The 14,920-nt window shown below is 37.2% G+C and overlaps 1 long non-coding RNA gene across 1 annotated transcript; it reads left to right on the forward strand.

Annotated features, from left to right (window-relative positions):
- Window positions 1–13,645: 13,645 nt before the first annotated feature.
- Window positions 13,646–14,830, forward strand: LOC132635646 (uncharacterized). Its single transcript, XR_009580644.1, has 2 exons — window positions 13,646–13,753; window positions 13,835–14,830. It is a non-coding gene; the product is annotated as an uncharacterized LOC132635646 (long non-coding RNA).
- The last annotated feature ends 90 nt before the right edge of the window (window positions 14,831–14,920 follow it).

Here is a 14,920-nt window from a genome sequence, read left to right on the forward strand (position 1 = left end):
TAAAATATAAAATAATTAATAATTAATAAAAATAGGGGTATATTCTATAACAAGTTCCTAAAAAATTAGCTATTTATATTTTGTACATAATATGTATCATTTTTGTATAAAATATGCATCATTTTGTATAAAATATGTATCAGGACAGTGCCCTGTATAGAATAGAAAATTGTATCTTTTTTGTATATAATATGTATCATTGTTGTATAAAATATGTTGAAAAGAGATGACGTCGATGATGGAAACCCCAATTCTATCCTTTTCCCTTAGCTTAATGGAAATAAAGATGTTAGGCGTGGGCTTTCAACCACTGGGCTACGGGGTAGAATTAGTTTGGGCCGAGTGGACTTCTGGTGACATTAAGTCCAAAATTGGCCAAATGTGGGATTAGTTTGGGCCGATTGGACACACAGTGTCCTTTTCCATAATTATATTCTTTTTTGTTGGGCTAAACGCTCCAAAGAGACTCTTAACATGATGTGCTATTGTCTGCTTTGGACCAAGCCCGCACGGTTTTCCTCAAAATATAAATAGCTAATTGTCTACAAAATATAAATAGCTAATTTTTTAGGAATTTGTTATAGAATATACCCCTATTTTTATTAATTATTAATTATTTTATATTTTATATTACCTTCATTGAAATATATTTACGGAAAAGGCTCAAATATGTCATCGAACTATCAGAAATGGCTCATTTATGCCACTCGTTGAAAGTTTGGCTCAAATATGCCACTCGTTGTATAGTTAGGATTTATTTTGGCTGGTTTTCATTTAAGTGACGTGGACCAATAAATTTTTGCCACGTGGCATATCTGGTATTTTAAAACCACCGTTAGTGAATAATGGCATGGATGAGCCAAAAAGGTAACGGCAGTGGCATATTTGAGCCAAACTTTCAACGAGTGGCATAAATGAGCTATTTCTGATAGTTCGATGGCATATTTGAGCCTTTTCCGTAAATTAAAAAATCTATGCATATCTCTACACCACCTCTAAAAGGGGGAAGGAAGCATATCCTATAAACTATACATTGAATTGCCCTCGTTATGGGAAAGTGCTGTCCAAACTTGACTGATATCCTCTATCATGAGTCCGCAACTTAAATGACCCAAAAAGTGTAATTTGGAATCAAAATAACCCTTTTTTTTTTTTTTTACCAAACTACCTTTTGCGCACTAATTTAGTGCGCAATAGGACTAAATTGCACTTTTACAGTTAAGTCTTATTGCGCACTAAATTAGTGCGCAATAGAGGTTAATAAAAATCCTACCAGCTTCATTTTTCCAAGTTACTCTTCTTCACCTCCTCCATTTTCACTCTTTCAACATACTTTAGCCCACCCAAAATCATGTCTCAAAGCTCTGAAACGTCAAACTTTGCTATAGAACCCAATGTTTGTGAATGTGGTCATTATTGTAAGCTAAGAACATCAAGGACCCAAGATAATCCGAGCCATTGTTTTTGGCATTATAAAGTGCCCGAAGTAAGTGTTTTTACAATTTTTAGGGTTTAAATTTTTTTCACATTATCTACATATTTTATTTTTAAGGCTGCGTACAATAAGACCCTTGTGGTCCGGCCCTTCCCCGGACCTCGCGCATAGCGGGAGCTTAGTGCACCGGGTTGCCCTTTTATCTACATATTTTATTTTAAAAAACTGATTTTCTTGTAATGTTTATAGGATATGGACGGTTGCGAACATTTTCGTTGGGAAGATAGCATTCCCATGGATAAAACAGTAGCGGCGAAGTTTAAAAAGCTTCTTGTTGATAGAGATACCACAACTTTACGTATCTCTAGAGATACCGTAAAGTTTGACTTGCAATTTAAGCATATGGAAGCTCAAGAAAAAAATGACCTTTTGGAGGTCTTGCTAAAAGATTCCGAACAAAATCAAAGTTTTCTCAAGGTTAACCTTACAGACACTCAATACGAGAAAATGCTTTGAAAGAAAAACTCAAATTTTGAAAGATTATTTGTGTTATCTTGTTGTTGTTTATTATTTCTATGTATTGTTTTTAGTAAGTTTAATATTTCTATGTATTTTATTTTTTTATGTACTTTCTATTTAGTTTGTTATTTTTATGTACTTTGTTTTTACTAGTTGTACGTTTTCATTTATTATGTAATCCATAGCCTTTATGTACTAATTTATTTGTGTTTTTTTTTTTAAATTGTGAATTGTTGAACTTTTTATGTATTATTAACTCTAAGAAGCTTATATAAATTAATAATAGACTATAACAATCAAAGCAAATTAAAAACATACTAAAAATATTCAAATTGATGACTTCATCATAAACTAAAAATACAAATTAACCGCATGAGTCCTAAACTTAAATGACCGAAAATCTAAGAGAGTGAACCAAAATAACCCCTAATCATTAACAGCGGAAGAGACCTATTGTGACTGCTATTTGTTATTTGTTTCCTAGTTTTCAGGGATATTTTAATTTTCAACATCTTTTACTTGTTTTCTAATCTTAGGACTCTATTTCAGATAGGGAGAGCAGTTGAGACTTATACGGATAGTAGTTAGGGTATCATCCTTTATATACCCTGTCATGTTTCATAGAATATACACAATAATATTCAATTAGCCATTCCGTTTTATGGTATCAGCGCCACTGCTCACACGAGACTGATTTTTTTTTCTCTTTTCTACAGTTCTCACACAATACCTGATATGTTGTCTCAATGGCTCCTCCTACCAACGTTGTTAATGCTGATAACACTGCCGCAAACAACCCCATCGTCCGATTCAATCCCGCCACTCAATTACCAATCAAGCTCATTGGCAGTCATAATTTTGCAACTTGGAAGCCTCAAGTTTCAATGCTCATGAATGGTCACAAATTATTTGGCCATCTTGATGGCTCCTCCGCTGCACCACCCAAGACAATAACTCAAGACAACCAAAGCACGCCAAATCCTGCTTACGAGACGTGGTTCTGCCAGGATCAACTTATACAAAATGCCCTCATGACATCAGTTGATCCAACACTAGCATCAACTGTTGCAACAGCAGCTACTGCTCACAAAGCATGGATCCTTCTCCATACTGCTTTTGCTAACAAGTCTCAAACTAGAATTTTTAGTCTCCGAGACCAGCTTTCTCGGCTTCAAAAGGAATCTCGATCTGTAGCAGATTATTTATGCGAGATTCGCTCACTCTCTGATGAACTCGCAACTGTTGGAGCACCAGTTACGAATGAAGAACTCATTGTCAAAATTTTGAGTGGTCTTGGCCCAGGGTTTCGAGAGATTTCCGCTGCTATCAGATCACGTGACACTTTTGTCACCTAGGAGGAATTATACGAGAAGCTGATTGACCATGAACTTTTTCTCAAACATGAAGAATCTAAGAAAACACCACCCATAACCGCAGCAATTGCTCAAAGGACCAGTAGAGCTTCTCCTCGCAACAACAACAACCGCAGGCAAGGAAACAATACCTTGCCCAACAATCAACAATGGCGCCCTCAACAAAATAGGGAACAACGGAACCCAAGGAGAAACCAACAATGGCAGCAACAACCTTCAGGCAATGAACTACGATGTCAACTTTGTGATCGTCCTGGTCACTCAGCAAGAGTTTGTCGGTCACGGTCCCATAATCACCTCCAAGCACTTGCCAACTATGCTGGACGTCTACTCCAACATCAGGAACCTTGGATTGTCGACTCCGGAGCCACTCATCACATTACATCTGATGCTCACAGCCTAACTACTACACAGGATTATCACAGTCCTGAAACGGTCTCAATGGGTGATGGTAACACTATACCAATTTCTCACACTGGTAACGCTAATTTACGTGCATCGAATTATCAATTTATCTTACTTAATACTCTGTGTGCCCGTGCTATAAAAAGAAATCTTATCTCAGTCTCACAATTTTGTCGTGACAATCAAACATCTATTGAATTTTTCCCTTTTCATTATCTTGTGAAGGACCTGACTACGGGGGCGCCTCTGGTGCGCGGGCAGAGTAAAAGTGGACTTTACGAGTGGCCACCAGGCAGTGAAGCACCCATCCTCAATGCAATGTGGCCATTCCTTTGCACCTGTGGCATCGGCGCTTGGGACATCCCAACAGTCGCGTTTTAAATAAGTTTTTGCAGAAGTTTTCTCTTCCATTTTTAGATTAAAAAATTTCTTCAATTTGTAATTCTTGTTGTTCAAATAAGATGCACAGGTTACCTTTTTCTGCAAATTCTTTGCAAAGCAAACGACCTCTACAAATAATTTACAATGATTTATGGGGCCATTCCCCTGTGTTATCTGTTGATAAAAAACGCTATTACGTTTTATTTGTTGATCACTTTTCAAAATATATGTGGTTGTACACACTAAAATCCAAGCACGAAGTTGCCGATGTTTTCAAAGTTTTACATCCCTAGCTTGAGCGCCAATTTGAAACAAAAATTCTTTCATTTTATACCGATGGTGGCGGTGAATTTGAAAGTCTATCCTCATACTTAAAAACACAAGGTATTGAACACTCGGTATCCCCTCCTTATACGACACAAAGAGTAGCTTTGGTTGAACGGAGACACCGACACGTTATTGAAACAACCAAGACTCTATTACACCAAGCTTCACTTCTATCCAAATTTTGGAGTTTTGCTTGTCACCAAGCAGTTTATCTCATAAACAGGTTAACTACACCCAATTTAAAAGACCAATCCCCATATGAGATTTTATTCAAAGCATCTCCAAATTATGAATCCATAAAAATATTTGGTTGTTTATGCTATCCCTGGACTAGACCCTATGCCAAAAATAAACTTGAACCTCGTTCAATGTCTTGTGTTTATTTGGGATTCTCTAACAAATATTACTGCCACCAGTGTTTTGATCCTGTCACTTCTAAAATCTATTTATCAAGGGATGTATGATTTTTTAAAGAAAATTATCCTTTTGAACACATGTTTTCCCAATTTAAAAATAATTCTAATACTAATGTATCTTGGGAAATCTGTTTCGATGACCCCAAATCAAAGGATAATAACTTGGATTTAAACTCTTGTTATGATCTTCCACCACCAGCGGTGCAACTGCCTCAACAACCACTTTCATCCACATCTGTCGCAAACCAAGGCCTCTCCAACAATTCAGGTACTTCTCCATCTTTATTGCCAAATACTTCTCCTAATCCATCGTCATCTCACTCTGGCAGTATCTCTCCCACTGCTTCTGTCCCGCCACTATCTACATCCCCTTCAAAAACTATCTGATATCAGCAGGTTTCAATAAGTGCAAGTCTGACTCCTCCCTATTTATTTTTCATAACTTTGGCTTTACAGCATATGTGCTCGTTTATTTTGATGATATTATCATTACTAGCAATCACATTTCTGGTGTTCGTCATGTTATTAATGGTTTGTCCAATCGTTTTTCTATTAAAGATCTTGGTGCACTGCATTACGTTCTGGGAGTTGAGGTCCTTGGCACTACTAATGGTGTTTTGTTGTCTCAGCAAAAGTATAATATGGACCTACTGCATGATGTTCATAAGCAGGACAGAAAAGGTGTGCCTACACCGATGTGCTCCATCACCGTTTTTGCTCATTCGAAGAATGATTCTTCTGTTGATATATCCAAATATCGGCAACTCATCGGCAAGCTTCAATAACTATCCTTCACTCGGCCAGATATTGCATTTACTGTAAACAAGCTTGCTCAGTTTATGCATTGTCCTAACCAAAATCACTGAAAGGTGGTTAAATGCCTGCTCATGTACCTTAATAGCACTTCCTTCTATGGTATTCGAGTGACTACGGAGCGAGATTCACAGTTGGTCGCTTATTCAGACTCTGATTGGGCTGGAGACCCTATTGATCGCACCTCTACTACTGGTCACGTGATTTATCTTGGCAGCACTCCTATTTCTTGGTCCCCCAAGAAACAACGCTCAGTTTCACGTTCCTCAACGGAGGCTGAATATCGTGTTGTAGCAGCTACTGCTGCAGAACTTAATTGGCTAGTCATTCTCTGTCGAGAACTTCAGTTTCCTCTCACTGGAATTCCCAAAACCATGTGTGACAATGTTAGTGCAACCTACATTTGCCAGAACCCTGTGTTCCACAGCAAAATGAAACATATTGCAATTGATTTTCACTTCGTTCGGGAACAAGTGCAGAACAACACACTTGAAGTGAAACATTTACACTCTGCAGATCAGGTTGCTGACATACTCACCAAGCCGCTTCCGCGTGCTTCGTTTGAATGGGTTTTTCAACAAATTGGGTGTTGTCAATATCACTACCAACTTGCGGGGGCCTAATAGCGGAAGAGACCTATTGTGACTACTATTTGTTATTTGTTTCCTAGTTTTCAGGGATATTTTAATTTTCAACATCTTTTACTTGTTTTTTAATCTTAGGACTCTATTTCAAATAGGGAGAGCAGTTGAGACTTATACGGATAGTAGTTAGGGTATCATACTTTATATACCCTGTCATGTATCACAGAATATACACAATAATATTCAATTAGCCATTCCCTTTTATGGTATCAGCGCCACTGCTCACACGAGACTGATTTTTTTTCTCTTTTCTACAGTTCTCACACAATACCTGATCTGTTGTCTCAATGGCTCCTCCTACCAACGTTGTTAATACTGATAACACTGCCGCAAACAACGCCATCATCCAATTCAATCCCGCCACTCAATTACCAATCAAGCTCATTGGCAGTCATAATTTTGCAACTTGGAAGGCTCAAGTTTCAATGAAACTTGTTCTTCATCCAACTTTTGCATGTAAAATCTACAACATCTTGCTATCATTCTGTTAGTTTCGTTTCTAATCCTTTCTACGGCAAGCTCGCAATTTTCTGGGTTTACTCGAGGCATGGTCATTGAGTACCTTGTTGGGATTTGAGTATTGAGATTTTTCAAGTCACGAACAAGACGTTCTGATTCGGCATGCCGATATATCCATTCTCGGCGTAACCCGCAATAATATTCTCGTGGATCTGAATATTTCACGCTGCAAAAATCATCATTATGCTCTATAAGAAGGTGGGGTTTCAAATCATCTGGATTGAAATCATTGTTATCAAGAAAACTTGTTTCACCGGAATAGCTGCTATGATTTGAACTATCATCACCACTGCTATTCGAATCATTTGGAAGGAATAATGATCAATCTACATTTCTACTACTCGACATTGAATATGTTGTAGTCTAATAATAAATGAAAGGCTACTTATATAGTTGCAAACCCCCAAGTACCTTCGGGGGTTGTTATTATGACCCTACCTACTTACTTTATTATAAAAAAAATATTGATCTTCATCGGACGTATCACAGTCCGAATCCCACTTGGATCTGAATCTTACGTAACCATGTGGACCATATCCTACCCTTAGGCAACGTATTTTCATCTGATTGTTCTCTTCGCGAAAACGGTTAAGAGCAAAATTCAACTCTTGTGGAGTGCCAAGAGGCATTGACATAGCACATTTTTTTGGGCGTTTAAGCCCTAATGACCTTAACTTTTGTTTCAGTGTTGTAGCCTCCCTGACACGCTAATACCACTTCTCTCTCATTGTATTATTGTATTCTCGATTGAATCTGTTGTTCGGGTTATTTGAGTATTTAAAATCATCATCTAGTTCCCATGTCCTACTCACTGCTTTGAATATGTCTGTTGGGTAAAACATGTAATAGAACCACTATCAGCAAATTGGGTATAGAATGACATGATAACTCGTTTTAATGTGAATGCTAGTTGTTCGTCAATCATGTTATATGCTACTCCTTGATTTGACAACACTATGTTTGATTTGACAACGCAATGCTGCTTTATATGACACTAACTTATATTGAGCAACATTTAAGCGCGCAAAATATGAGTTGTCGGAATGACATGCTTGATTTGACAATACTATGCTGCATTATTTGATCCCTTTTTATGAAAAACTTATATTGCGCAACATTTAAATGCGCAAAATATGAGTTTTAGAATGACATGCTTGATTTGACAACGCTATGCTGCATTATTTGACCGCTTTATATGACACTAACTTATATTGCGCAACATTTAAATGCGCAAAATATGAGTTTTCAGAATGACATGCTTGATTTGACAACACTATGCTGCATTATTTGACCGCTTTTTATGACACACTTATATTGCACAATATTTAAATATTTAAATATGAGTTTTAGAATGACATGCTCTATCTGACAACACAATGTTGCATTATTTGACCGCTTTTTATGACACATTATGCTTGATTTGACCACACAATGTTGTATAATTTGACCGCTTTTTATGACACACTATGCTTGATTTGACAACACAATGTTGCATAATTTGACCACCTCTTATGACACACCATGCTCGATCTGACAACACAATGCAACATTATTTTAGGAATATTATCCTATTGCGCAGTGTTTTCATGCGCAAAAGGATTTACCCCTATTTCGCAGTGTTTTCCTGCGCAATAGGGCTTAATCCCACGTTTTTTAAATGTTCAATTTTGCGCTCAAGTTTTTTCTATTTAATATGAATGTTGGATGAGGTAAAAATTCATCCATTTCATAAGTTTAAGTCTTTTAAGTTCTTGAAAAAAACCAAACTTCAGAGAAAAAATGTCTTCTCCTCCTTCAACTATTAAGGTTTCTTTATTTTGGAATGGAAATATACTTGATGACAATAATACCGTTCATTATAGTATCAAACCACAAGCCCATGTAAAGTTTCCAACAACCTTGAATTACGAAACATTAGTCAATTACATACACAAAAAAATGAAACCTAATCCCACTCAGTATGGATTGTCTGTAATAGGCAGATATCCATACACCGTTTTACAAGGTTTAGTGCTTTATGGTGTGTGGAATATCAATGATGATGACTCTTTGAGGGATTATCTGAGGGCACCGGAAGAATATAGGGATTTAGTCGTCATTAATGTTCTTGAAATGTATATTGAAAAGATACCTCAAGAAGTCCCTCAAGTCCAGCCTACTTATGGTAACACTTATGGGGACTTTAGTTCTTATGGAGAAATTTTGAGTGGTCAAGTACCGCTGGAAACTCTAAGCCAACAGTTTATTCAAACGCAGTGAAAATTGGTAAATATCCATTTTTAAATTATTATTTTGTGTAGTAGCACGTGTTTATTTTATTTATTGGTAAATATCCATTTTTTGTATCTTTGTAGGGGTTATAGGTTATACACCTGATATGAGTAATATTGGGCAATCCTCTCAGTTCGATGCAGCTGATTATTATCGGTAGGTATACTTTTTATTAATTAAATAGTATAATTGTTTTGATGTTTAGTATTTACAATACTTGAACTGTCTCTGTAGTGAAAATTATTCACAAAACTCGCTAGTAGTACCAAATGTTGATTTTGGGCAATCTTCTCAGTTCGGTGGAGTTGATCTTTCTCCAAACCATGACAATATTGATCAATATCGGTAGGTTCATTACCTTGATATTAAATAATCCATATATATTTGATGTTGGTATTTAAAATATGTTACTTTTCGTGTAGGAAGAGCCCTTTAATAGATGGTGATGATTATCCAAATTGTTGTGAGACATCATCGAGTGATAGCGAAGAATTACCGAATAATGCAGAAGTAACCGATGATGATGATGATGACGAAGAGGTCGATGTTCAATCTGATATGCAACAAGCACATTTAATAGAAGTGATGCAAAGTCCAATGATGGAAAACCCAATTCCCGAAAGCCCAATGCAGTGACATTCTGACCATATTTCATAGCTTGACAATCTTCAAGATCGTGTTGATGTTTTTGTCTTCACCAGAGAAGATGATCAAAGTCGCCAAAAAATCTGGAAAGAACTGGCCGATCTTATAAATGATGATTGCTACCTTGAAAAGGGCATGATGTTTGAATCCAAAAAGTCATTGCAAAGGGCAGTCAAAATTTATAGTTACAAGGGAATGAGGGAGTATAGGGTTGATGATTCAACCAGGAAGATATGGAGACTAGTTTGTAGACGACAGTATCAAGGCTGTCAATGGATGCTTCGGGAAATTGTTAAGCCTGATGGTATGTGGGTTATCACAAATTTCCGCCAACGTCACACTTGTGATATGGGAGAGAATCGAGCAGATTATTTTAATTTAGATACAAATATGATTGCTCATGTGTTACTTAAAGACGTTGCCAAAACCCCAAGGTAACCTATTCGACCTAGTTCATTATAATTCTTACATCAATTAAATTATCATTGCTAAATGTTGTTTGTTTAAATTTGTGCAGGATCCCCATCAAAGATTGCATTAGAAACGTTAAGACAATATATCATAAAACGATAAGCAACAGAAAGGGATACCTCGGGCGTAGGCATGCTTTTAAGATGATTTATGGAAATTGGGAGGGATCTTTCCAGACGTTGCGGAGGCATATGACAGCTCTACAAAAATTCAATGCAGGTACTGTTGTAGAGTGGAGGCTTCTGCACGGTAATATTTTCAATTTTGTGTTTTGGACATTCAAACCATGTATTGATGGTTTTTCTCACTGCCGGCCTGTCATATCCATAGATGGCACACATGTATATGGTGGATACGACATCACGCTATTGATTGCAGTAGTAATGGATGCCAATGGGTCGATATTCCCTCTTGCTTTCGCAATTGCCGCTAACGAGAGCAACGAGACATGGGGGATATTTTTGACACATTTGAGGCGGTCTATTATTAAGGATCGTATGGGCATATGCTTTCTATCTGATCAACATCAAGGAATATTGCACAATATGTCTACTTTTGAGGGGCGGCAGCCTCCCTTTGCTTACCATCGCTATTGTTTAAGGCACATAAAAGCAATTTTTCAAGCGAAGTTTGGAAACAGCACATGAAACAAATTGATGTGGGTGGCTGCGATGGAGCATAAAAAAAAAATGGCTTGTAAGGATGGAGATGATCAAGGCAGTGATGATTGGTTAAAGACAACCGAAGTTGAAAAATGGACATTACATGTTGATGAAGGCAGGAGATGGGGGATGCTTACAACAAACAGCTCAGAGTCATTCAATGGTTTGCTAAAATCTGCTCGGGGACTGCCCGTTACTGCAATGGTGAGAATGATTTTCATGCAAGTTTTTGAGCGGTTTATGACTAGAACAAATCATGCCAAAGCCATATTATCATAGGGTGGGAGATGGATGCCAAAACCTAAAAAAATGATGGAACATAATAGGAAAAAATGTGAGCTGCACAAGATGACCGAGTATAATCATCCTAAACGTGTGTATGAAGTCAGGACAGGTTATTACGAAGGTCGGGGAGGAACTTACATACCGTTTATGAGGTCATGAGAACGTGTAGTTGTGGTAAGTGGCAAACATACCACATGTCGTGTTCTCATGTCGTCAAGTGTTTTGAGGCAATGGGAAAAACGGTATCAAGTTATGTGGCATCGGAATACAACGTCAAAAGTTACCTTAAAGCATATGCCGGCCACTTCTACCCACTTGGTGATCAAGCTTATTGGCCAAACGAGCCATTTTCAATAGTTGCTAACAAGGAGTACATCCGTAAATTGGGCGTTAACGCACGAAGTCGGATTCACAATCAAATGGATGTCAATGATAGGACATACTCTCGCAGGTGCTCTACATGTAAGGAGTTTGCCCATGATAAGCGTTTGTGTAGCCTACAAGGTCGTGGTGGTGCAAGTACGTCTCGTAGTGGGAGAACCTCTCGTAGCGGAAGAGCGTTTGAAGTATTATTTTAAATATTTTGTTATTGTAAAGAATGATGTATTATTTTGTTATTGTAATGAATTATTTTGAACCTCTCATATTGGATGAATTATTTTTTAATATAATATTTTTATTTGTACATTCGAAATAAAGTAATGCCTTGACTAAATAATAAAATACTTAAATCAAAACCTTATAAAATAAAACACTTAAACCTAAAGATAACAAGATTCAAACAAACAAAACTTACTTCGGGGCACTTTACAACCCCTAAAAGGATGATCCAAACGTTTAGGTATACTTGATGTAATGGGCCGACATTATTGTCCGCAAAAAAAGATATCAAGTTCTATATAAAATATTGATATTTAAGATTTTTGAAACATGACTAATCTTTGGTCAAAGTATGAAAAAAACGTGAATTTGAGAACTTTAAAGTTGTACAAAAAAAATATAATGTGCAATAGGATTTAACTGTAAAAGTGCAGTTTAGTCCTATTGCTTACTAAATTAGTGCGCAAAAGATAGTTTGGTAACTTTTTTTTTGTGTGGATTATTTTGGTTCCAAATCCCACTTTTTAAGTCATTTAAGTTGCGGACTCCCTCTATCATATGTCCCTCGTGGCCACTTTTTTATTGCACAATACGATAGCTTGGTAATATTTCCTTGAAGTTTCGTGTATCGTAATTATCCTCTCTTATAATTTTAGGATCGTTTGGTAGTTGGTTGAAAGGTGAGTTATTCATGTATAAAATTAATATCGTGTTTGGTTTATAATTTAGAAACCCGCATATTACATGAATAACTAAACATGCATAAAATAATACGTAGATTCTCTCATAATAAATTCATGCATTACTAATACCTACATAACTCTAAACAGCTACCAAACGACCCATTAGTGTTCTAATTTCCTTTCTTCTTATTATTATTAAGGGAAATGATAGATTAAACGGAGCATTTATTATTACTTTTGCATTATCGGAGCGAATTTAGAAAGAAAACAACATCGATTCTTTGAAGGATATATCTTTTACCCGGACTGTGTTTTATAAAGGTTAAATATATGTTAATTTTACCCAGTTAGTAGAAATAAAAGTAGATTATATTTGTCACTCAAGATGCAATCAGGTTTGATCATTCTCAGGTCGTTTATTTTTTATTTTATTTTTTTATCTTTCTCGTTGGAAAGAAATTAAAAAGAAAAAAAGACAAGGACTATTAGTAGCTCATCATAATTTTGTTACCTTGCATTTTTAAAATAATCTAAGGTTCCACCGTCATTCTCTTAATCATTGCTAGTTTGAAATTAAACAAAAAAATGATATCAATACTGGGGGGTTTGGTAGGATTCCCTCCCGCAAACTTTGGTTAATTTTTTTTTTTTTTTGTCCACATCAATAAAGTTGTCATCAAGGGTGAAAAGTAGTGCCACATAAGACATGTTCAAGAAAAAAGAATCCTTTCTTTCTTTTTTAATTTTTTTTAATTTTATTTTTAGAAGAGTCCGGAACCAAAATGACCCAAAAAAACCTTTTGAACCAAAATATCCAACAAAAAAAACGGTGACATAAGTACCTTTAGCGCAGTATTTTACTGTGCTAAAGCACTTAACGTAGTGCTTTAGCGCAGTAAAATAATGCGCTAAACCAAATTGTCTCTCCTCTATAGCGCAGTATTTTACTGCGCTATAGGAGTCCACCATTTTCCCAAAACAGCCACTTATTCTATTTTCACATTTTTTTACGTAGTTTAGCCGTACATTAATCGTGCTTTGAGATTCCGGAACTTCAATATTTTATATAGAACCCTACTTATATTTGTACAATCAATAAGGTAGGTTCAATACTTCAAGTATACGCAAAAGTTTGGATTGTCATTTTAGTGATTGAAAAGTGCTCGAAGTTCTTTTTTATTTGAAGACTTGTAGTAGTTGAAAAGTGCTCGAAGCCTTTCATTCGTTGGGAGAAAGAACGAATGAAGACAAGGGAAGTCTCGTTCGAATGCCTGATAAATGCTGGCAATCAAGCCGTCGCCCGGGTAATAAAAATTCCATAAAAGGGTTCTTTCAATAAAATTTGCTCACTAAGACCGTAACCCATAACTTATAACATGATGCAGGCTGGCTTTCTCTGTAATGAGGGTTTGTATAGGATGATCGGGGAGAAGGCCGCCCTTGCCCAGGAAAGTGACTCAACTGTGGAGAAAATGCTGGCTGCCGAGTCGAAATTAGCTCGGGTAACAGAATTGGAGACCCAACTTTGACAGATTGAAGAGGATAAAAGAGCCTTCCGTGAGCAAGCCACCATTCTGTAAGACAAGGCTGGAGACTGGAAGAAAAGGTGGAGCATGGCCATCGATATTGTTTCTGAGCTGATGACCCGGGTGTCTACACTGGAAGTTGATGTGCGTTCCCTGGAGGGGGTTTCTGAGGCTAAGAACGCCGAGCTTGCCGCTGTCCGTAATGAGAATGAAAAACTGAAAGAGCAACTGGATGTGGTCAAGGCTCAGATTCTTGAGCACCGGGATGACAACCTGAAACTTTCGGTATCCATAACGGCGCTTCGGAGCGAAAACGCTGAACTAACCCTAGCTGCAACATGGACAAGGCTAAATTCCAGTCTGTTGTTGACAACCGCAAGCTTGCCCTGATCTGGATCTCCTATCAAATGAGAAGGTAAACCCTCGAACCTGTAAGGGACGGGCGAATTGGTGACATCGGAGCTGAGATCGAGAAGGCTCGCCTGTCGGAGCAGAGGTCAGTGGAGTCCCCAGAAGAAGGTAACCAGGACGAGGGAAATGAAGATGATGCCTTCGTTGATGAAGAGGACAATGAAAAGAATGTGTCGGCTGCAAGCCAAACTCTCCCCTTGAAAGTGAATTCCGATCCCTCTGCAATGTCTTTGGGTGCTTCTGGGTCTCCTCAGCTTCCATTTTCAGCCCTATAACTATAAGATTTTAACTCCTGTAGCTGTTCATTTTTTGAACTTTCTTGTTTAAAAAGCCTTGATGGACCATAGAATCGGATATGTTGGCTCGCAGGCTTTGTAATTATCTTTTGATCCCGGGCCCTATGAACCTGGAGTGACCTTTTAATTGATGATCCTTTGTTCTGCAGATTTGACTTTGATTTATGCTTTACTTCTCGCATTTACGTTAGTCATTCAAAGGACGAGAATTGTATAATCGCAGTTCCTAGGGCACCAA

The sequence above is a fragment of the Lycium barbarum genome, chromosome 4, assembly GCF_019175385.1.
Source record: "Lycium barbarum isolate Lr01 chromosome 4, ASM1917538v2, whole genome shotgun sequence".
NCBI classification, from domain to species: domain Eukaryota; kingdom Viridiplantae; phylum Streptophyta; class Magnoliopsida; order Solanales; family Solanaceae; genus Lycium; species Lycium barbarum.